The 24,352-nt window shown below is 44.1% G+C and overlaps 1 protein-coding gene across 3 annotated transcripts in view; it reads left to right on the top strand.

Moving 5' to 3' along the window:
- The window catches only part of GABRB3 (gamma-aminobutyric acid type A receptor subunit beta3), a 230,802-nt gene that overhangs the window by 37,199 nt on the left and 169,251 nt on the right, over nucleotides 1–24,352 (top strand). The gene's annotated exons all lie outside the window — the stretch shown is intronic.

Below are 24,352 nucleotides of genomic sequence, written 5' to 3'. Positions count from 1 at the left end.
TGGGCCTCCTCCCTGCTGCCCCGGCTCACTGCCGAGGGGCAGCTCACAGAGTGACATTGCAATATGCTTTCCTCAAACTCCGGATTGAAGTTGCCTGATACAAACATTTAGCAAACAATTTCAGAAGGAGTACTTCTCAAGACAGCAATTTCTGTCATGTTTTATTATTTCCTTCCCTGTAAACTGTTAACCATTTACCTCAGGTTAAAATGAAGCACAAGTTATGCCTTATAATTTTATCATGTTATTGAATAGTGTATTTCTTGTCTGCTTTATACTAATGGGAAAGTAACTTTATGTGATTCTGCCAATGATAGTGCCTTATGTAAGTAGCTTATTTAAAAAATTATTATTTATTTTTATTGAGGTAAAATACATAAAATTTACCATCTTGACCATTTTAAAGTGCACAGGTTAGTTGCATTAAATGCATTTGCACTTTTGTGCAATAATTGCCACTATCCTTCTCCATAATGCTTTTCAGCTTGTAAAACTGAAACTGTGTACATTAAATAGTAACTCTGCACACTTCTCCCCTCAGTCCCTAGCAGCCATCACCTTACTTTCTGTCTCTGTGATTTTTACTGTCTAGGATCTCATATAAATGGAATTATATAGGATATGTCTTTTTAGAACTGGCTTTTTTTTTTTTTTTTTTGAAGACAAGGTCTCTCTCTGTTGCCCAGGCTGGAGTGCAGTGATACGGTCATAGCTCACTGCACCCTCAACCTCCTGGGCTCAAGTGATCCTCCTGCTTCAGCCTCCGAAGTAGCTGGGACCACAGTCATGTGCCACCATCCCCCACTAATTTTTTATTTTATTTTTTTGTGGAAATGGGGTCTCCCTATATTGCCCAGGCTGGTCTCAAACTTTTGGGCTCAAGTGATCCTTTTGCCTTGACCTCCCAAAGTGCTGGGGTTACAGACATGAGCCACTGGGCCTAGCATGACTGGCTTCTTTGACTTAGAATAATGGCCTCAAGGTTTATCCGCATTGTAGCTTGTGCCAGAATTTCCTTCCAGCTTAAGGCTGACTAATATTCCCTTCTATAGATATACCACAATTTGTTTACCCACTCATCTGTGGATGGATTCCTGGGTCACTTTTATATTTTAGCTATTGTAAATAATGCTGCTCTGAACATGGGTGTACAACTATGTTTTTGCAAACTTGCTTCCGATTCTTTTGGGTGGGATTCCCAGAAGTGGAGTTGCTGCAATTTTATCCAGAAGTGGAACTGCTACCTCATATGGTAATTCTATTTTTAATTTCTTTATAAAGGCCACACTGTTTTCCATATTGGCTATACCATTTTACATTCCCATCAACAGTGCATAAGCATTCCAATTTCTTCACATCCTGATCAACACTTGTTATTTTCTCTTTGTTAGTAGCCATTCTGTTGGGTATGAGGTAGTATTTCATTGTGGTTTTGATTTGTAGTCCCCTAATGATGAATGAAATTGAGCATCTTTTCATGTGCTTATTCGCCATTTGTGTATCTTCTTTGGAAAAATGCTTGTTTATATCCGTTGTTCATTTTTGAAATGGGTTGTTTTTTGTTGTTGAGTTGTAGGAGTTTTCTATATATTCTGAATATCAATCCTTTATCAGATATATGACTTGCAAACATTTTCTCCCATTTTGTGGGTTGCCTGTTTACTCTACTGATAGGGTTTTGTTTTGTTTTGTTTTGTTTTGTTTTGTTTTGACTGGTTCTTGCTGTGTCGTACAGGCTGGAGTGCAGTGGCACAATCACAGCTCACTGCAGCCTCAACCTCCCAGGCTCAAGCCATCCTCCCATGTAGTTGGGACCACAGGTACACACCACCACTCCTAGATAAATTTTTGTAGAGATGGGATCTTGCTGTGTTGCCCAGGCTGGTTTTGAACTCCTGGATTTAAGCAATCCTCCTCCCTTGGCTTCCCAAAGTGTTGGGATTACTGGTATGAGCCCCACTACACCAGGCTTTTTTTTTTTTTTTTTTTTTTTTTTTTGAGACTCACCCTGTTGCCCAGGCTGGAGTGCAGTGGTGTGACCATTGTTCATTGTATCCTTAAACTCCTAGGCTCAAGTAGTCCTCCAGCCCCAGCCTCCCAAAGTCCTGAGATTGCAGGCATGAGCCACCTCACCCAGCCAGATAGTGTTTTCTGACATGCAATGTTTTAAAATTTTGATTACATTCAGTTTGTCTGTTTTTTTCTTTTGTTGCCTGTGCCTTTGATGTCATATCCAGGAAGTCACTGCTAAATACAATGTTGTGAAGATTTTGCCCTGTGTTTTCTTCTAAGAGTCCTATAGTTTTGTCCAGGTATGGTGGCTCATGCCTGTAATCCCAGCACTTTGGGAGGCCGAGGCAGGCGGATCACCTGAGGTCGGGAGTTTGAGACCAGCCTGACCAACGTGGAGAAACCCCATCTGTACTAAAAACACAAAAAATTAGCTGGGTGTGATGGTGCATGCCTGTAATCCCAGCTACTCGAGATACTGAGGTAGGAGAATTGCTTGAACCCAGGAGGCGGAGGTTGTGTTGAGGCAAGATCATGCTATTGCACTCCAGCCTGGGCAACAAGAGCGAAACTCTGCCTCAAAAAAAAAAAAAAAAAAAAAAAGCCCTATAGTTTTAGGGCTTACATTTAGGTTTTTTACCTATTTTGAGTTAATTTTTGTGTCCGGTGTTAGATAAAGGTCCACCTTCATTCTTTTGCATGTGGATATCTGGCTTATCCAGTAACATTTGTTCAAAAGACTGTCCTTTCCCTATTGAACAGTCTTGACTCCCTTGTCAAAAGTCATTTGTTCATATATTCCAGCATTTATTTCTGAGGCCTCTATTCTATTCCACTGGTCTGATCTGTGTGTCTGTGTTTACATCAATGCCATATTGTTTTGATTACTGTTGCTTTGTAGTAAGTTTTGAAATCAGGAAGTGTGAGTGCTCAAGCTTTGTTCTTTTTCAAGATTGTTTTGGCTATTAGGGATTCCATATGAATTTTATGATGGGCGTTTCTTTTTCTGCATAAAACATCATTGGGATTTAGAATTGTATTTAATCTGTAGATCACTTTGTAGTATTGTCATCTTAACAATGTTAAGTCTTCAAAATCATGGACTTTGTTTTCATTTATTTATGTCTTTATAGTCTTTTAGCAGTATTTCATAGTTTTTATTGTACGTGTCTTTCACCTCCTTGGTTAATGCCTAAGTATTATTATTTTTTATTGTATCATGAATAAAATTATTTCTGTAACTTTCTTTTCAGGTTGCTCATTGTTACAATATAGAAATGCAGGTAATTTTTGTGTGTTGACTTTGTATCCTGCTACTTGGCTTAATTTATATCTATTAGCTGTAACAATTTGTGTGTGTGTGTGTATGTATGTGTAGTGTGTGTTTTCTACATAAAATATCACATCATCCATAAAGGGGGAGAATTTTACTTTTTTCTTTCCAATTTGAATGCCCTTTATTTATTTTTCTTGTCTAATTGCTGTGGCTAGAACTTCCAGTACTATGTTGAATAGAAGAGGAAATAGCAGGCCTTCTTGCCTCGTTCCTGATCTTAGAAGAAAAATTCAGTTTTTCAGCATTGAGTGTGATGTTTACTGTGAGTTTTTCATATATGGCTTTTTTTTTTTTCTATTAGAGACAAGTTCTTATTCTGTCACTCAGGCTGGAGTGCAGTGGCACAATCATAGCTCACTAAAGCCTCAAACTCCTGGGCTCAGGGAATCCTCCTATCTTAGCCTCCAGAGTAGCTGGGATGACAGGCACATACCACCACTCCCGGCTAATTAAAAAAAAGAATTGTATTTTAGTAGAGATGGGGTTTCATCATTTTGGCCAGGATGGTCTTGATCTCCTGACCTCGTGATCCACCTGCCTCGGCCTCCCAAAGTCCCAGGATTACAGCTGGCCATGGTAGTGTGTGCCTGTTATCCCAGCTACTCAGCAGGCTGAGGCAGGGGAATTGCTTGTACCCGGGAGGTGGAGGTTGCAGTGAGTTGAGATAGCGCCACTGCACTCCAGCCTGGCAACAGAGCAAGACTCCATCTCAAAAAAAAAAAAATTTTTTTGGGGGGGAGAAAGGGGTCTCACTATGTTGCTCAGGCTGGTCTTGAAATCCTGGTCTCAAACAATTTTCCCATCTCTGCCTCCCAAAATGTTGTTCCCTGTTTTTTAAGAATCTTTAAACATGATGGGAGTTTTTGTGTTAATGGATAATCATACTGGAAATTGGACTGTAAGAAGAAGTGTGATTCGTAGATGTGCTGTTTATTTATCTCTCTATCTACTCATCTGTCCATCCATCCATCCATCCATTTATTCATCCATCCATCCATCCATCCATCCACCCGTCCATCCATTCATCCATCCATCCACTCATCCATCCATACATTCATCCACCCATCCATTGATCCATCCATCCATCCTTCCATCCATCCATCCTTCCATCCATCTATCTGTCTGTCTGTCCGTCCATCCATCTATCCATCATCTATCCATCCATCCACCCATCCACCCTTCCACCCATCCGTCCACCTGTCCATCCATCCATCCAACCATCTGTCCATCTGTACACGCGTCCATCTGTCCATCCATCTGGCTATCATCAATTCACCTATCTGTGAGAAGCTGGTCTTATCTAACCAAATTTTATACTGACTTTGTTACCAGGAAATAAACATAATCAGTACCCAAATATCATTAAATCTTCATTTTAGCCACACTTACCTTGTTCAAGAGGTAAACGTTGTTTTGTTATCTTTTTAAAAACACCGCTAAATTGTATGCAGGATCTACTTTTTTGTGTTCACAACTCTGCTGTGCATGTCTGCTATGTTTGTTTGTTTACTGAATTTTGGCATAAACCATTTGCAGTTAGTATCAGTGTGTGCAACATTACATGCAGAAATAAAAATGCAGAGTGTGAGAATATGAATATGGCGGGGAGGGAAGGCCATTATCTTATAAACTCTAATCTCCTGGTTGAGCTGAATTTCAAAGGAGGGAGCAAAAATAGGTCTCCTGCTGGCCTGCATCCCCCACTGGCATATCTGTGTGGGTGTATGTCTACTCTACTTTCCATATGGGTACCAGAAAGAACCACTGAGGTGCAACCTCCTCTGTATGGACTCCAAAGTGAGGTCCATGGAGCTGGCAAAGCCTCGAAAAGGTTTTATTCAACTCAAGAATTCAACAAGGATATGATTCTGGCAAGAATTGTATACAATGAAAAGTAACTGCCTCCCTGGTGGGAAGCAGTCTTTTGAAAACTTAAGTTAAAGTGCTCATTGTAGTATGTATGTATGTCTGCTGGTTTTCTTCATGATGTTTATTTTTGTTATACTGTTGTTTGGTGATTTCTTTCATTATTTTATTTAATAGGTCATATGTGTTCTATAAAATGATCTCATTTTTAAAACAGAACTGTGAGATCAATGTCAATTATAATCTTTGTATGAAAATAGTCATTGATTTGTTGAAAATATTAATAGAGAGAAAGAGAGAGAGCGAGTGAGAGAGCCTGCATCATTAATACTGGTGTTGCTGAAAATAAGACTTCGCAGCAGTGGCTGAAAAGATCACACCTGTAAGGTTAAATGTTGAACCCAAATTATATTCATTATTGCTTGATAAAAGTAATCTGTTAGCTTCTATTATAAGTGCTGCATATGTGTGAGTTCATTTGCTGCTTACAATGCTCCTATGAGAAAAGTATTTCACTCTTAACCCTGTTTTACATATGAGGAAACTGAAGTATATTTGGATTGAGCAATTCGTGCGATATGGCATAACCAGCAAAAAACAGATGGAGGATTTAAGCTTGGACATCTGGCACTGACTTTCGTTCTTGTCTTCTCTATTATACTACTTTTCATTAGGTCATTCATTAATATAGATACCAAACCTAGAAAAAAATCCAAAATGGTAAAATGACTTTAAGATGTAAAGGAAGAATAATGGTCCTAAGGACCCAGCCCCACCCTGGCCATTCGCTCCATGGCCCTGGGCTGAGGGCTCTGGCCTCTTCAGCTCTTCTTCTTTCTCTCCACAATGGGACGTGACCGCATTCATCCGCACGGGGGGTGGTGAGGTGCCTGTGCACCAGGAAACTGTTGTTTCATCCTGTAAGTCTTATTGCCCTGGTCTTATTCAATTAATCCAGGGGCAACAGGGCTTCAGGAAATGGGATATAACCAACAGAAGAATGATACATTTTCTCCACTTGGACTGTAAGAACAAATATTTGCTAGATGTCTCAGGAGTTTAGAATATTTGAAAGCCAGGTTTCTTCTAAATTTCTTTTGTGTATATTGGTGTTCTTCCTATAAGTATAGAGATGATACTGCTTCTGCCTGACATGGCCAGGCCATTTATGAGTTCAGCATTCATTTGACAATATTTAATGCATATCTCTTATGCACCTAACTTGGTTCTAGGTACTGAGGTTACATCAGGGAATAGAATGAAGCCTCTGCCATGCTGGGGCAGATGTTCTGTAGAGAGAGACAGACTACAAACAAACATGCAAGTAAACATCTATTGTGTTGGATGGTAGTGTGTGCTGTTGGGCATGGCAGAGCCTGGCAGGTAGGGAGTGCAGGGAAGGCCCTGCTGCTTGGGTGGAATCTGAGCGTGCACCTGGAGGAAGTGAAGGAGCCTGCTGGGGGCATAGGGAACAGATGGTGTGAACCTTTCTGCCCTGAAAAAGTAAAGCATGAACTGATTTATTTTTGGCTCAAGGGGTTATAGGGAGAAGTGAGATTTTGTTCCCCACCCTCCACATCCACAGAGAATTTGGGGGCCTGATCCATGGAGGCTTTAGAAACACCCAGATTAACTTAAAGGCTTCTTCTGCAGGGGTTGTGTGCAAAGTCTGCAGGCCTCCTAAAAGGCTAGCCATTAGCTTGGCGCTTTTGTCCAGTGTGCTGTGCGGATGATGGAGAGGTGGCAGTCAGTGGCTGGATCAGTAAAGGCACCAGAGTCCTCCCCAGCCTTCTTGGGTTCAGGAGTCTCCGAGGAGGGGGAAGGTGGAGGGGACAGCTTCTGGGGAGGGATGGTGGGTCAGTCTGCCAGACTAAAGCTGTAGGTTTGTTACCTACATGTCACTCCCGAGGGCCATTCGGAGGCAGTGTTGCTCAGTGTTCTCCAGGGCGGGGAGCTGAGCACTCTGAATACACTGTGCAGCGGGACCACTGAGAACACAGAGGCCCCCGGCCCCTTGCCCAGACCTCTTTCCTGCTGCAAGATCAGCAGATGCCAACTTGCAGAGGCGTGGGGGAAAGCAAGTGAGATCCGAATGATAAATATATTTTTAAAACAGGTGAAGTATCTTTCTTGTAAGTTACTAAGTCAGACTTAAGTCAGACTTGACTCATGTATACTCAGTATAGGGGTGTTTCTGTTATACCACCAAAACCTGGACCTTCTTGAGGAAAACTGCATCAGGAAGCTAAATTTTCATTGCACATTTTAGTGTTGTGTGAGGAAATTTATGTAACCATATGCATTTAAATTGCTTAGCACAAAGCTTTGCCTATATAAAGGATGAAATAAAAGCCAGCTGCTGGTATATGAGCTGATAAATCTAGACAGGACCAGAGATCTTTTGGAAAATAACATACAGGTAACAACATGAGAGTCCTTTGAGTTTGAAAGTCTGAGGAAAGTCCTAGAGCAAATACGTCATGAAAGATGAAATACGTTGATGATGACTGCATAGAATACCACTACCAGAGCTTTTTGAAAAGGCACTTTAAGTGTATCTCTCCATTATGAATATTTTGTGTTGGCAGCGTGTGCTGTGTGGCCCGCTCACCGTATCCATGGTATTTTCTCCCTTGGGCCTGGAGCTAGCCCACCATTCCCAGTCTCTATTGTAGTTAGATGAGACCACGGGCTTGAATTTCAGCAGAAGTGATGTGCATCCTTATAGTCACTGCCTCCACTCCAGCATGCGGTCTTTATTTTCCATAAAGACTCTGTGTGTGCTGGACTGGAGGCAGTCCCTGGGCCAACCATGGAGGGCAGGTACTGAAGACGACAGAGTCTCCATATGTGTGGGAACCAGAATACATGGAGGGGACACTTTGCTCATTTGTTTCCCCTGTCTAGTGCTGTTACAGAGGGAAGATTTAAACTTTGATGGTGTTTGGGGTTTTGGTCTCATTGATACAGTTGTGAGCCTCACCTAGTAGAGTGAGGTATCATAAGCCATTTGACAGAGAATCCCTCGGTTGTTCCCCTGGAGGAATGTCTCACTTCCTGTTTAAATGTTACCTTTAGATGCAGTGTATCTGGACGGGCTGGGATGGGCAGAATCAAGAATCAATGTAGGTAACTTTGAAAAACAGTCTTTTGACCATTGACTAGAAGGGAATAACAACTCCTCTCAAGTATTGTATTCTAGTTAGTAAGGATTTTAGTTTCTCTCAGGGGTACGTGATGGAATTTCTGAAATTATCTGTATTCTAGATGTGAGTAAATAAGTGGGTATATTCAATAATAAAAGCAAGTTTCTCATTGTCTAAGAAAAGAGTGATAAACAAGGAAGCAAGTAAGCTTGTATGAACCTTGTGATGTTGAATTGGAATCAGTGGTATTGGTATGAACACATGAGGTCATGATATATATGCAGAGAGAGATAGAGAAATGGATGTGGCTGTGTGTAAATGGACTCAGAGGTCCCAGCTCTGGCTACAGCGATGGCTGAGAAGCAGTGTCATTTGAGCATGCCTGTCTTCCTGATCTTGGTTTCTAATACCCTCCAATAAAATGAATCAGGGCTTCTAGGAGCAATCCCTGATTTCAAGGCTGGGGTAGGGAAAGTGCTAGGTAAGCTTAGGCGAGCATTTAGTATTAGAAAGTAAGAAAGTGCTTACAAATGTTGGGAGTCTATTGAAACAGCATAGAACAGATTTGAAGGGTCTCCTGATGGCCAAATTGGGGGCAATTTGAGCAACAAAATAATGACATCATTTTGTACTAAAACCTATAGAATAAAAGTGTTCCATAGAATAAACTATCCATGAGTCCACACTGATAAAATACATAATTAAATAGATATATACATAAGTAAATACCTAAGGAAGGAGGGACATCTCTTCCTTACTGTAGAGGATGATGGAATTAGACAGTCGTCATTTGACAGGAATCATAATAACCAAAATTTCAGGTGAGAGTCATTAGTACATGCTAAAACTGGTGAGTGATCTTTTTTTTTTTTCCTGAGACCGAGTCTTGTTCTGTTGCCCAGGCTGGAGTGCAGTGGCACGATCTCAACTCACTGCAACCTCCACCTCCTAGGTTCAAGCAATTCTCCTGCCTCAGCCTCCCTAGTAGCTGGGATTACAGGTGCATGTGACCACACCCAGCTAATATTTGTATTTTTAGTAGAGATGAGGTTTCACCATGCCATGTTGGTCAGGCTGGTCTCGAACTCCTGACCTCATGATCCGCCTGCCTCGGTCTCCCAAAGTGCTGGGACTACAGGTGTGAGCCACCGCTCCCGGGTGTGAAATTTTAATGAGAAATAAAATATTTGCGCAATCTCAAGGTATCTCCCCACATGATGCCTCTTAATTGCGAAAGGAAAAGCAAAATAGTGACTTTGCAGTGTAGAAACCCAGCAGATACCAGCTTGACCAAGTGGTAAAAGTTAACCTTGCTGACAGTGGCACAAAGAGACATCGTATGATCACCGTATGATCATACTCCTTGTATGATCACCAAGAAGGGCACAGCATCACCTCTATGACATATTTGCCAAAAATATGTAACTTGAATTGAGTCGCGAGGAAACATCAGGCTGTCCTAAATTGCAGACATTCTATAGGATACCTTGTCGGAACTCCTCAGTGGTGTCAAGATCATGAAAGACAAAGGCAGATTGAGGAAGTGTCCAAACTTCGAGAAGACTGCTAAATGCAATGTCCATCTTTGTTTGGAACTGGGTCCAGAAAGGAACTAACGTGGAAGTATCAGTGACATTCAAATAAGACTTGTGAATTAGTTAATATGAGACCATTGTTGATGTCCTAGTTTTGATCATTTTACTGCAGTTATGTAAGATGTTAACATTTGAAGAAGCTAGACTAATGGTATATGGGATATCTTTACACAGGTTGAGCATCCCTAATCCAAAAATCCAAAATTTAAAATGTTCCAAAATCTGAAACATTTTTAGTGCTGACATGATACCAACAAGTGGAAAATTTCACATCTGACCTCATGTGATGGGCTGCAGTCAAAATGCAGGCACACAACATACAGTTCATTCAGTATCCCCAAGGGAAAAAACGACCCTCCCAGCTCCCTCCAGCTGTGATATGTCTTTTCTGCACATGCCCAGCACACCCAGATTTCCCCCATAGTAGCACACCCACAATGAGGAGTAAAATGACACATGTGCAGGCTGGACATGCCAAAGCAGGTTCCCACATGGGACCAAGACTCGTGAGCATTACTTACTGTGTTTTTTGGTGGTGATGCTGAACAACCACAGATTGTCTACATGGGTGGCTGGGATAGTGACACCTTTGATTTTTGATGGTTCAGCATATGCAAACTTTGTTTCATGCACAAAATTATTAAATATTAAAAATGTTATACACAATTGCCTTCAGGCTATGTGTATAAATGAATTTCATGCTTAGACTTGGGTCCCATCCCCCGGATATCTCATTATATATTTGCTGATATCCTCAAATATGAAAAAACTCCAAATTTGAAACTCTTATGGTCTCAAACATTTTGAATGAGGGATAGTCAACTTGTTCTAGATTTGCAACATTTTCAAAAGTTTGAAATCATTTCAAAGTGCAGAATTAAAAATTAAAGAATTTAGAAGTAATTTGCATGTAAGCATCATTACCAGCTACTTACTATGAGGTCAAGGTTCATAGCAAGTAACATTGGCGCTTTTGTCCAATGTGGTGTGTGGAGGATGATGCAGAAGTGGCAGTCAGTGGGTGGATCAATGAGGGCACCACAGTCCTCCCCAGCCTTCTTAGATCATGTGCCTCTGAGGAGGGGAAGGTGGAAGGGACAGCTTCTGGGGAGGGATAGTGGAATTATAAACTTATTTAAAGACTGTGCATCAGCCTGAAAAGACACCTGAACTTACAGCTACTTAGTACCTTCCCAGAAAAATATTCAGTCAGTTGAAACTCCTCACAAGGCTATGAAAATCCAGACCTTTGTGTGTATGTTTGAGGGAATAAGGCACCTTTTCCTAAGAACCAGTTCATTCTACAGATACCTGTAGCATGAGCTATGTACAAGGAGGGGCACTGTGATGGGGGGACAGCAGTTAATTAGAAATGGCATTGTCTTCAAGAAAGTGACACTATACCAATTGCCTTTGACAAGTCATGGCCAACATTCACATAGTGTATTGTGAGCTCCATGGGCTGTGCCAACTGAAGAATGTCAAGGGTCATAAATTTGGAAAGGGGAGCTTTATTTCTCATAAAGGGTTGCAGCCTGCATGGCCATTCTGATAGGCTGGGAAGTGTAGCCTCCCATTAGAAGCTGGAAACAGACACTTTGAGGGGGGGGCAAAGGGAACAAGAATTTATGCAGACTGGGGTGGCTAAATATGCATATTTAATACACTGTAGGAGGAGTCATGAATATTTATGAAGGAAGAAAGGAGAACCGTGCACATGTGCAGTTAGTCTCATGCCTCTCCATGGGACCTATGTTTAACAATCTGTGGTGTTATCATCTGAGGGTGGAGTTTTCAGCCCTCTGACATCAAAAGGTGAAGCAGAGGATGCAATACCCCTCACTGTACATCTGCTGTAGACTGGCGCCAACCACTCCATGGTTGGTGGTCTCTTATCAGGAAAGAATGCTGGTTGGTTATTTTGCTGAAATTGTACAAGCAAGAGGCAGCCTCAGACAGTTGGTTGCTATTGGTGGAGTTTTTCAAAAGGGCTGGTTTCTGTTTAGCCCGTGGGAAGAAAAGTGGTTAGCAAGGGAAAGGATATATAATGAGGCATTTCTGACCTTGCATCCCATAATGGCCAAGAACTCAGCTTCCAAAATTTCCCTAGGGGATTCTTGGCCAAGAGGGGGTTCATTCCACTGGTTGGGGGTTTTAGGGTTTCATTTTTATTTCTCAGCTGTGATGGCCCAGGAGGAGAGAGGATCCACTGATACTGTTAGATTTATGTGACATGGAGGAGAAAAGAAGAGTTTCAGAACAAGTGACATTTCTAGAAGATGGGCAGAATGTTCCCTGGCAGAAGAGTGTTGTGGGTGAAGAGCTCTGCATAAGTAACAAAAAATGAATGTGAAAAGCTTAGCTTGTGAACCAGGCGAGCAGAGTGATGTACACGTGGACTGTAGCAGCCAATGAAATGTGGGAAACAACACCAAAAAGGAATCTGTCCACATTGTGAGGTTCCCTGCTCAGGAATGTGCCCATTCCTTGGGGCTAACCAATTACCATTCTTGTTTATGACATTTTTTTTTTTTCTCACAGAAAAGGAATTCAGGGAACATTGGTACAATTGGTTTACATCACGTGTCTGATAAGTTTTTCTTTGTGAAAAAACAGTGGAGCATAGGAATCGTGGCCTTGGTTTGCCTCATGGATAATCAGAGAGAAATGTGGTAGGCAGTGATATCCTCATTCACAAAACAAGCATTTCTGTTTACCTGTGTATTCCTCACGTTCCTGGTGACCTATATTATTTTCTGAGTTAAAACATACAGGTTTCCAACTGACAGAGTCAGTGAACTAGAACTTCTAGGAGAATTCATCGGGACAATGACCATGGCTGGGAGGTCAGGTGTGTCCCCTCCAGGCTGCACTTCCCACCCATGGGTGCTCAACACTGTGTCTGCAGGCAGAAGTACATTCTATCTTCATATCTGTGAAGATAATTATTTGCTTAAATTAAATGTGGGTAGTTCATTCTTTGCAACATTATAGCTGATGAATGCCAAAATGTAGGATTTCTTAGTGTGAAAATAACTACCCTAGGTAGGGAGGGGTTATATTCCAAGATAGTTGCACACTTATCAGGATGTGGAATTAGAAAGAATGCCTTCAGCAAAGCAGAATACAACATTCAAAAGACTCAAATTATTTTCACATAGGAAAAGTTAAAAGATGTGTATTACTTGTTCAAAGCGCACATAATTTTATATTGTGACCTTGTAAAGACTCTAATGATAAAATTAGTTTGACAGATATCTTCTGCAAACTGAGTGGAATTTTTCTATGATTTTTTTCCTCTGATTTGTGTAAACTTCAGGACCTTTACCCTTACCCCTTTATTAATGTGCTTACCATGATTGAAGAACTTGGAATCTTCTCAACGGAAGAAAAGAGGCCCTTTTGAGTGACATTTTGGAAGCTACTGTAAATGTCTTAAGGTTGAGAGCTTTTGTATTATTATTAAAATCAAATCACTCTCCTGGGAAATGAATGATACAATCTAACATAGTGTGAAGCTGATAGGTCCCTGAGGCAAAGCAGTGGGCAGGGAGAGGCAGTCACAGTTGCAGCTGAGCAGAGGCACCCAGGGGGAGTGCAGGGCTTGGCTATGGCACGGGGAGCCAGAACGAGGAAGCCCAGCCGTCGGATCCAGTGACTCACATCTGAAGGAACAGAAAGAGTGTTATGGGAGGAGTCAGAAAACCCTGATTTCTGTGACTGCTTCCCGGGCCAGCCATGGTATTCCTGAATGAATGCCTTTGCCTTGGGCCTTGGTTTCCCTATCTATAAAGTCAAAGTGTTGCCAAGAAGATACTTAAAGACGACAATGCTGCCAAGCTTGAAATTCTGTCAGATTACGAGGACTGAATATTAACGTAAAGTTCAGTGAATAAATTGCCTTAGAATTTCCCCCTTCAACTGCAGCCACAAAGAAGAAATGAAGGTGAGAAGCCAGTTTTGATTTTCACAGCACGTCATGTGGTTTGTTTTCCATCTGAGTGCCTATGTCGCCAAGACCCTAATTGGCTCAGAAGAATAAACAACTGGAGGGCCTCAGTGTTTGTGAGATGGTTTAGTCCTGCATTCTCAAATTCTCTCTCTTATAAACAAGCAACCCAAACAGCCGTCCAGAGATCTTGGTCATTTGCTGCTCAGGTCTCCTCCCTTTTGTGAGATAGTTTGGCAATTCCCGAAACCATCTTACAACGAATCCTGATAACCCATGCTCCACCCCAGCCCAACTGAAGCTCTCCAGGTTGTTCTAATGAGCAACCCTTGTTGAGGACCTAGATGGGGCAAACTATATCTGAGCAAAGAGAAAAGAAGGAAATTAGGTGAGGTAAGCTAAGATTTATTGCATGGAACCTGCATATACTGGGGCTCATTTAAAAAAAATGGATTGCATTTCAATTTAAAGAATGTAAAACTTTTTTCTTAGCAATATTGAGTAGATGGAAAACTGAGCTTGGTGTGGAACTACAGTTAGAAAAGTAACCTGTGACCACATCAGGAAGCTTTAATTGAATTATCATGGACAGTGGTCTTTCTTTGATGTTCTCAGATGCCACTACATCCTCTGGGAGCAATGAAGGTGCAGCTGAAATCTGCTAGTCCTGGCTCTTTCTTGGTGTCTCCACTGACTCACCAGGCAGCCGTGTCTCGTCAGATTTATGATGCCTGTCAGGGAGCACTGTAGACATTTGAGGTGGGCTCTATATTTTGTGGTGCAGGCTCTTTCCCTTAGGTAGGAGTGCAGGAGTGGACAAATCATTTCCCCTCTACCCTTTACGGTTCTTAGTTGAGACGGAGGTCTGTAACAAAAGACAGATCAACAAGAGAAAAACAAGCAGAAGATTAATGCATGCCCATGTGCAGCTGTGAGATACCCAGAGAAATGAGTACATCTCAAAGAGGTGGCTTTGAATTCAGGTTAACTGTCATCCTCTGCTGAAATGAAGAAGGGAGTGGGGAGGCCTGGCTTGGGGAGGTGACCTAGAGGAGCAAGAATAAGGCTTGTTATGCAGATTTTAGCGGGTGCCTCTCCATTGATGAGTGATTTAGAGTCCTCTTCTTCCTGGTACCCAGAGGAAGACACCCTTACAAATGGAGATTTCCTTCTTAGATCCAAGTTTCCCTTCCAAAGGGCCACTTCTCCTGTTTCCAGAGCTTCTCCTGCCTGCAGTTTCTCAAAATTACCAGCTTAAAATCATCATTATGCCAAAGAAGGGTATTTTGGGGTGGCATATTCTGGACTCCTACAGGAGGTTCAGCTTCTCTGTCCCTACTTACTGCACCTAGCAGCACTCCGTGCATTCCCACAGCCGGAGCATCCACACATTTTCAGGTCCCCTCAGGAGAGCTTGTGGGGACCCCTGGCTGATGGAGGAGGGTGAAAGCCTTGCAGAATGAAGTGTTTACTGAGATTTGACATGTTGGGGCGGTCTCCCCACTGCACACACCCCTGCAGGATCTTGTTTGCATCCCCTTTGAGTGCCTTATTTGGGCCAATGATAATACGAACATTTTTTTTAACACTTTTCTGATAAAATAAACAGAATCTTGGGAATATCCGCACAATGCACTTCACTAGAATATAGGTTCCATGTTGCAGAAGTAAGGTGTTCCTGTTGCTCAGCAGTTCGTCCTTCAACCTCGATTCCGGGTTCCCTTTTGAGGAATCTTCCTCCCTTTTGAAGTAGCTAGAAAATCCTCAGGGATTGCATATGTGTAAAAGCCCTGTACATGTATAAAGAAGGTTTAAAGAGAAAGAATGTAACAGCTCATGAATCAGAGACTCTTGGTATTCCTAAGAGAAGTTATTTGTGGTCTAAGTAAAATCTAATTCCTTTTGGTGGGGGGAGGTGAAGAGATTGTACAGTTGCCAATTTTTAAAAACCTGACCGTCTGGGTCCCTGGATACTCTGAAATGATGCCTACTTGCCCCAGTCTCGTCTTCCCAAGTCACAGCACCTTTGAATCTTCATCACATGGATATTTCAGACACTAAGTTCTACAATGCTGTGTGATTGAGCTAGGGATCAGAGAGCCAGGAGAAAAATAATGACTGACAGCAGCTGATAGAGGTGACAGGTAAGTTTCACTCGCGTCCGTGTGAAGATACCACCAAACAGGCTTTGTGTGAGCAATAAAGGTTTTTTGTTTTTTTTTTTTTTTTTAATTGATCATTCTTGGGTGTTTCTCGCAGAGGGGGATTTGGCAGGGTTACAGGACAATAGTGGAGGGAAGGTCAGCAGATAAACAAGTGAACAAAGTTCTCTGGTTTTCCTAGGCAGAGGACCCTGTGGCCTTCCGCAGTGTTTGTGTCCCTGGGTACTTGAGATTAGGGAGTGGTGATGGCTCTTAACGAGCATGCTGCCTTCAAGATGTGCTTTGTTAAGCAATAAAGGTTTTTAATCACCTGGGCGCAGGTGGGCTGAGTCTGAAAAGAGAGTCAGTGAAGGGAGATAGGGGCGGGGCCATTTTATTGGATTTGGGTAGGTAAAGGAAAATTACAGTCAAAGGGGGATTGTTCTCTGGCGGGCAGGAGTGGGGGGTCACGAGGTGCTCAGTGGGGGAGCTTTTTGAGCCAGGTTGAGCCAGGAGAAGGAATTTCACAAGGTAATGTCATCAGTTAAGGCAACGACCGGCCATTTTCACTTCTTTTGTGGTGGAATGTCATCAGTTAAGGCAGGAACAGGCCATTTAAATTTCACTTCTTTTGTGATCCTTTAGTGACTTCAGGCCATCTGAATGTATATATGCAGGTCACAGGGGATATGATGGCTTAGCTTGGGCTCAGAGGCCTGACAGTAAGACAGGTTTCAATGACCAGTCAGGTTTGGGAATTGCCGGTTTGGGGTTATGATATCAGTTATTGGGTGAATTTTTGGATTTAACTGTTTCTCATCTTTCTCTTATTGTCCTAATTTCTTCAACTGGCTTGTGAAGTTAATATTCAGAGCTGACCATTCTTAGCATAGCTGTGTCCAAACTGATGATCTGACGTATTTCATGACAGAAACAGTGGTCAATATAGGACGATAAGCTACAATGAAGGGATCAATGTGTTCACACCTCGAAACATTTTAAAACACTGTGCTTGAATGATAATAAATATCTGCTAAGTAGTGTTGTCAGCCATTCAAAGCTGAATATTTAAAACTTAGCTTTTACCCATGGATATTGCAAAATTGAGCCTATTAAAGTGTGAATAGAATTTGAATAATAACAATTTTAGGAACGATTGACAATTGTTTGAATCATTTTGCCATGGATTTTCATATAATGATTTTATGCCTGATTTGAAGTGTGAAATTGAAACCAAGCACATTCCATTTGTAGAGGGTGCCAACCTGAGTTCCTGGAAAGAAAGGCATACCTGTCAGTGCGTGTGCGGAGTCCTGGAACAGTCCATGCTGAGCAGGGTCGTTCCTTCACTCTTTAGTTGGTCCCACATCTGTGGAGCAAACACTCATGGGCACCTGCCATGTGCCTAGCGCTATGCCAAATGCTTCGCATGCAGAGCGAAGACCAGGAGCTTGCTGTGCTGTTGTGGACATGACAGGAATAATTACAATTCAGACTGATGTGCATGTGCCCGCCCAGAGGTCAGTGTGGTGCATGCAGGCAACTTGTAGGAAGCCCCACTTGCCAGGTGGCGGTGGGGACCATGAGGAGATGCACAGAGGGGCCTGGTGAAGGGCAGTGGAGGAAGCATTGCAGCAGAGGAAGAGCTTGTCCAGGACACCGGAGGGTGAAGTGGCCCCACAGCATGTCAGCAGCAAGTGTGGGGAGAGGCAGGCTGAAGAGGGGGTCGGATCTGATCACATCGGCCTTGCGAGCTGAGCCCAAGAGGGCCACACTTCAGCAGTGTGGGAGCATGGAGGTGTACAGCTTCAGGAGTAACAGGATTAAGTTGGCATTTTTGAAAAATCATTCTGGCCACCTTGTGGAGGATGATGGATGGTGGGTGGTGTTCTGAATATCTGAGATAGCTACAGCCATCCAAAGCCTGCTGCTAAGGAGGAAAGGTGGATTATCTGGATCAGCTGGGGAATAACTATAGACGAGAGTATAATAAGAAAAAAAACACATTGAGCATCATATTAATCTTGAGATTGTATGCAAAATGTTTTGCAGCGTTAGTATGGATTCTTTATAAGTATTAATAGAAATAAGCTATTAAGGCTGGGCGCGGTGGCTCACGCCTGTAATCCCAGCACTTTGGGAGGGTGAGGTGGGCGGATCACCTGAGGTCGGGAGTTCGAGTGCAGCCTGACCCACATGGAGAAACCCCATCTCTATTAAAAATGCAAAATTAGCCGGGCTTGGTGGCACATGCCTATAATCCCAACTACTTGGGAAGGCTGAGGCAGGAGAATCACTTGAACCTGGGAGGCGGAGGTTGCGGTGAGCCGAGATCGTGCCATTGCACTCCAGCCTGGGTAACAAGAGCAAAACTCCGTCCCCAAAAAAAAAAAAAAAAAGAAATAAGAAATAAGCTATTAAATTGTACAAGTTGTCCTTTGCCAATTCTGGCCTTTGACTAGACCTTTGGGGAAGTTTCTTTTTTGTTTTCAGGTGTGCGCAGGACCAACAGCTTCCAGAAAAGAACACTAAACAGTGCTGCCATAGATAGGTTATGTATGACCTTTTTTTTGGTTGTTTTTCTTTTCCAAAGTGGGCAAAAGAGAAAGAATGAGACAGAATGAGAGATAAACTGATTGTGGAAGTACTTGCAGAAGTGAGAACTCTTCTTCCTTTAACATGATTAACAGAGGATAATATCATTTACAAGGATCAAGGGATCTCTACCTTTGGCCTAAGAGGCAAATGGCTTTGGAATGCTTGGATTTGTTACAGCTGTTGAGTTCTGTTGGTTAACGCCAGATACCAGACTGACAAGACGAAGATCCAGCTCAGCTTGTAAAGAGGTGTCTCTTCCAATGGGAGAGAAGAAAAATATGGAGCAAGGGAAAACAAAATCAGTACCCCTAAGAGAAGCATGACGCGTTACGTGTGATGGGTGAGGGAGGGAGCCAGGGGGAGAGAGAGATTCCATCCAATTATCAGATCTGAAGGGCTGTCTTTAAAAAATGTGGAGTTCCAGTTCTGGATGAGCCTTGTTGGGAAGGCATGATTTGGACAAGGGGAGAATTCAGGGTGGCATCTTCCCTGGAACCCACAGCATGTTACTGTTTTGGTGATGGGTAAGTAATCGAAGTGCTAGGATGTGTGGTCTTAGCTTTACACATGGTCCACATTATCCAGTCCCTGGGAGCTTCAGAGCTGGAGAGCAATGCCATTAGAACTGGGCTGTTGTTGGGTGGATATTAGAGCTGGGCTGTCATTGGGTGGAGGTCCCCAGAGCTGGGCTGTCATAGGATGGAGGTCCCCAGAGCTGGGCTGTCATCGGGTGGATGTCCCCACAGCTGGGCTGTCATCGGGTGGATATCCCCAGAGCTGGGCTGTCATAGGGTGGAGGTCCCCAGAGCTAGGTTGTCATTGAGTGGAGGTCCCCAGAGCTGGGCTGTCATAGGGTGGAGGTCCCCAGAGCTGGGCTGTCATTGGGTGGAGGTCCTCAGAGCTGGGCTGTCATTGGGTGGATGTCCCCAGAGCTGGGCTGTCATTGAGTGGATGTCCCCAGAGCTGGGTTGTCATTGGGTGGAGGTCCCCAGAGCTAGGCTGTGGTTGGGTGGAGGTCCCCAGAGGTGGGCTGTTGTTGGGTGGAGGTCCTCAGAGCTGGGCTGTCATTGGGTGGATGTCCCCAGAGCTGGGCTGTCATCGGGTGGGGGTCCCCAGAGCTGGGTTGTTGTTGGGTGGAGGTCCTCAGAGCTGGGCTGTCACTTGGTGGAGGTCCCCAGAACTGGGCTGTCATTGGGTGGATGTCCGCAGAGCTGGGCTGTCATCGGAGGGAGGTCCCCAGAGCTGGACTGTCGCTGGGTGGAGGTCCCAAGAGCTGGGCTGTCTGTCATTGGGTGGATGTCCCCAGAGCTGGGCTGTCATTGGGTGGAGGTCCTCAGAGCTGATGTGTCATTTGGTGGAGGTCCCCAGAGCTAGGCTGTGGTTGGGTGGAGGTCCTCAGAGCTGGGCTGTGGTTGGGTGGAGGTCCTCAGAGCTGGGCTGTGGTTGGGTGGAGGTCCTCAGAGCTGGGCTGTGGTTGGGTGGAGGTCCTCAGACCTGGGCTGTTACTGGATATATGCCATGTGAGCTGGATGGACTGTGAAAGAGAAAGGCAGTTGGTGATAAAAATAATTGGATGATTCTTAAAGAAATAGAAGAGACTTGCTGTTGGCAGTGAGAACCCACAGGAGGCCTCTAAGGAGATGTAAGTAAGTGGGATTCACAAGTTGATGTGAGGCAGGCTGTGAGAAGTTGGTGAAGACGGTTTATGGGTTTGACCTGCTTGGGGAACTTGCACACATTGCTCAAACCCCCTGAGCATCCTTTCTTCATGGCAATTGTGAAGATGGGTTAGGTACTGCATGGTGAAATACAGAGGGGAGCTCTTAGCTCTGATGGACTTGAATGTGCTGTGGTATGACACAAAGGGCTGAGATAGGGGTTTTAGGAGCCTGTGGTTCTCTATAAATATGAATGCAGCATCATCAGCTACATCGGGTTCATTATCCTACCTCTTTGTTGGATGTGCTTCCACCTCCACTCCCAGCGCACACCCATCACACACACAGCCACGTTCAGTGGGAAGAGGATCAGCATGTAGCATTCAGTTGCTGAGAGCTGTTTTGCAGTTTGTACTCTCTGGGCCTTAAGGAGAAAAAAATCAATACAATCTTACATTTTGAAGATGAGACTTTTCTGTTTGTTTCCCTTGAGTCAGGATATTGATCAGCTCATGTATAGCTTGAGTTGGATGCACTTGCTTTAGAAGGTGTGGGGAATTCCTGCATGGCTCAGCTTTCTATTCTAATTGAAAACCAGCACTGTGTTCACAACAGTGTGTGTTCTTACCATGGCTTGTTCTCTGTGTATTTTGCTTTTTGTGTCTGGAAGATGTAGCAAGTCTGGAAATCTTAGAGCAAACTATGGAGTGTTGAGGTCACATTCTATACATTATAAATGAGTTGCAATAAAGAAGGCCCATAAATGCCAGACCATGGATGTTTTTAATAGTTTACTAATAAAAGAATGGATTTTGCACACAAGACAACAGATGATTCAGGCACGGGATGCATCAGAGTAATCTACTTATCATTAGTATATTACATATCACAATGCAACCAACCCCATGCACCTTAACAACATTTTCTAGCATTTCATTATCTATATTTTTATCTGAAAACATATTCTATGTGCTCAGGACTAGTAAGAGAATTGGTTTATAAATAGTTATTATTTCATAATTTCTTCAACATAATTACCAAATGCTAAGTCATGTCCTTCTCGTTCCTGCCTCGGCACTTAAGGACTTATTGTCATAATTTGGCATTTTTGTGCAAGTCTTATTACATCGTGTGGGTTTTCTCTCCTCTCTCTTCTGGGATGTAGCACATCCCACACACAGCTGCAGGGAAAAATTCTCTGTCACCATCATATCTGTTGCTCTGTTTCCTGCTCAGTTCTTAGAGAGGCTTCTGAGGACCCTCAAAACCCAAAGTTAACTTTGCTGGCTGGAAATGGCAGCTTCGAATAATTGGTTTTTCTGCTGTCTCTCAGATTTTTCTGACCTCTTCAATCACCAGCCCAAGTCTCCCACGTGTGTTCCTGCCTCGTTCCAAGGCTGGGATGGTTAGAAAAGCTCGCTGGTCCTGGTGAGAGAGACTCTCTCCTTGCTTACACCTGCCTCCTGCTTCAAGCTCAGACCCCCCCCCCAGGTCCTCAAGGAGCTGCCCATGGACCCCTCTTGCCCTCTTGTCTGCATGCCCTCTGTATGGATATATTTACCTGGCACCTTGTTTTTTGTGCCTAACTGCTATGTGGCTTTGTAATTTTTTTGCACGTGGCTTTTTTTGGGATGTGCTTTATCTCCCCTTGAGGCAGCGGATGGTTGTGTTTCTCTGTTTTTGGTGTGACCTCTGAGAACTTAGTGTTCTCCACAGACTTCAGATTTGTCTTTCACTCCTATTTCCCGAACTGATGTTCATTGAGACAGTCCTGAGTGATTTCCTATGCACCTTTAATAATTACTAACAGTGATAATGAAAATAATAATAGATAGTGTGAAAGGAAAATAAATCTTGGGACCTCTAAATCACTAAGCTAAAGGGAAAAAGTCAAGCTGGGAACTTCTTAGGGTCAACCTGCCTCCCATTCTCTTCAAAGTCGCCCCTCTTCTCACTGAGATAAATGCATATCTGTTTGCCTCCTTTGGAAAGGCTAGTCAGAAACTCAAAATAACTTGACCATTTGTCTCTTATCTACGTATGACCTGGAAGCCCCGCCCCACTTCCAGTCTTCCTGCCTTTGCTTTGAGTTGTTCGGCCTTTCCAGACTGAACCAATGCTCATCTTACATACATTGATTGATGTCTCATGTCTCCCTAGAATGTATAAAACCAAACTGTGTTCTGACCACCTTGGGCACATGTCATCAGGACCTCCTGAGGTTGTGTCACGGACTTGCAGCCTCAACCCTGGCAAAGTAAACTTTCTAAATTAACTGAAACCTGTCTCGGATTTTTGGGGTTCACAGTAGTTATGGGGGCATTGTTATATTTCAGGCACTGTGTCAAGCAGTTTCTGTGTATCATCTCACTACATCCTCACACCGACCCCAATGCAGGGACACTTATGAAGCTCTTTTTACAAGGGAAGAAACTGAGGCTTAGGGAAACTAGGTGATTTGTCGTAGCTCAGACGTCTAAATATTCTGCACACCTTCCTCGGCTGTTTTCTGTGTGTTTGAATGCAGTGACAAACATATTCTCCTTATTATTGTTCTCGTTGCTGGCACGTGTTGAGTTTCCTTCTGGGTCAGAGTCTCTGCCAGAGTGGTCACTTCAGCCCCGCCATGGCAAGTGTGCCTGGGGAAGGCACTTTGGATACTCACAACATGTGGCCGTTCAACCTCCACCAGCCGTCTCTGATCCCTGGTTCCTCTGCTAGGTTTGCTTTCTTCTTGGGTCTCTTCCCCTGAGGGTGTGTGGTTTGCTGAGGTACAGCACACCTGCAGTAAGGAGGCAGAAGTGGGCACAGGAGTGTGCTGCCTGATGAATGCTCACTTGCACATAAGCTCATGCAACCAGTGACCAGATGGAAACGGGGAGCATGCTGTCTCCCACCCACGACATCTTATGGAAACAGCGTGTTGCGGCCACCAGTTCTCACTCCTTCCTGTGCCAGCATTGCCCGTCCACAGCATTCATTCTTCCCACCCTGTTGGCCCCTCTTGGAGAATCTTTTTGATGCATATCTCTGATGTTTTTCCAGCCTCTACCCTACAGACCTCCAGGCTGGATCATCCCGGTAGCCTCTTCCTCCCTCCTTACTCCTGAACCCAGCATTGTGTTTCGGGGCCCACAGAGATGACTGATGGTACCAGGCGACTGAGCTGCCAGTGTTGCTGATAGGGCCTGGGTCTCCCCTCTCCTGTGCGTCCACTCTCTGCCTGTCCATCCTCTGCCTCTGGTACCATTCTCTCTGCCCGCCACATTCTCAGCAGACGGCCTCACACCATGAAAAAATAATAAAAAGGTTATCAAGAGGAAATTCCTTTGGCTGTCCTCCCACTACCACTGCCCTTCCCCTACAGTCACGGCCTCCTGGGACACCTTTCCCACTGCCGCACCCTGCCTCAGCCGCTCTCAGGAGCTGAGCGCCACCTGGTTGCCCAAACCAGAGTCAGGAGGACCCCGACCGTTTCCTTGTCCTTGCCCTCATGGGCACCTTGACCAGCAGAGCCTGGTTCTCCCACTTCTTAAAAAGCTGTCCTTTCTTCTACCCCTACCTGACCCTGGAACTCCCCCATGGTGGCATGCTGCTTCTGGCCAGCAACCTCGCCCCTCCGTCTGCCTTCGCTGTGCAGCCAGCATGATGCGGAGTTTCCGAAGCCTGCAGCCCAGTGTGCTGCCTCCTGTGGCTGGCTTTGGGTTTCCCAGCCCGCGGGGTTCCTTGAAGCTTCCCTGCACATCTCCTCAGCCTCTGCTCCGGCCACGATATCTGCTCTGTGCCTCCCAGCTGTTTGCTGTGGTCTCCTCAAGGGCATCTCCTCCCCACCTTCCCGAGGTGGCCTTGGGCACAGGGCCCTGGCTTCTTCTTTCTCTCCCCCTCCTCGCCTTTCCAGTGCCTTCCGCACACTGCAGCGACACTGACATGTAATACAAGCTGTCACTTCTCCCAAGGGCCAGATTCACATCCTAAATGACCACTTGGAGGTTTCAGCACCGCGGATATCAAATGTCCACAGTAGGATTCTGGAGTCACGGGCTCTCGGCTTCC

Source organism: Gorilla gorilla, chromosome 16 (genome assembly GCF_029281585.2).
Source record: "Gorilla gorilla gorilla isolate KB3781 chromosome 16, NHGRI_mGorGor1-v2.1_pri, whole genome shotgun sequence".
Lineage (NCBI taxonomy): Eukaryota > Metazoa > Chordata > Mammalia > Primates > Hominidae > Gorilla > Gorilla gorilla.
The sequence above is the reverse complement of the archived record's forward strand: the minus strand, read 5'-3'. Positions and strand labels throughout refer to the sequence as shown.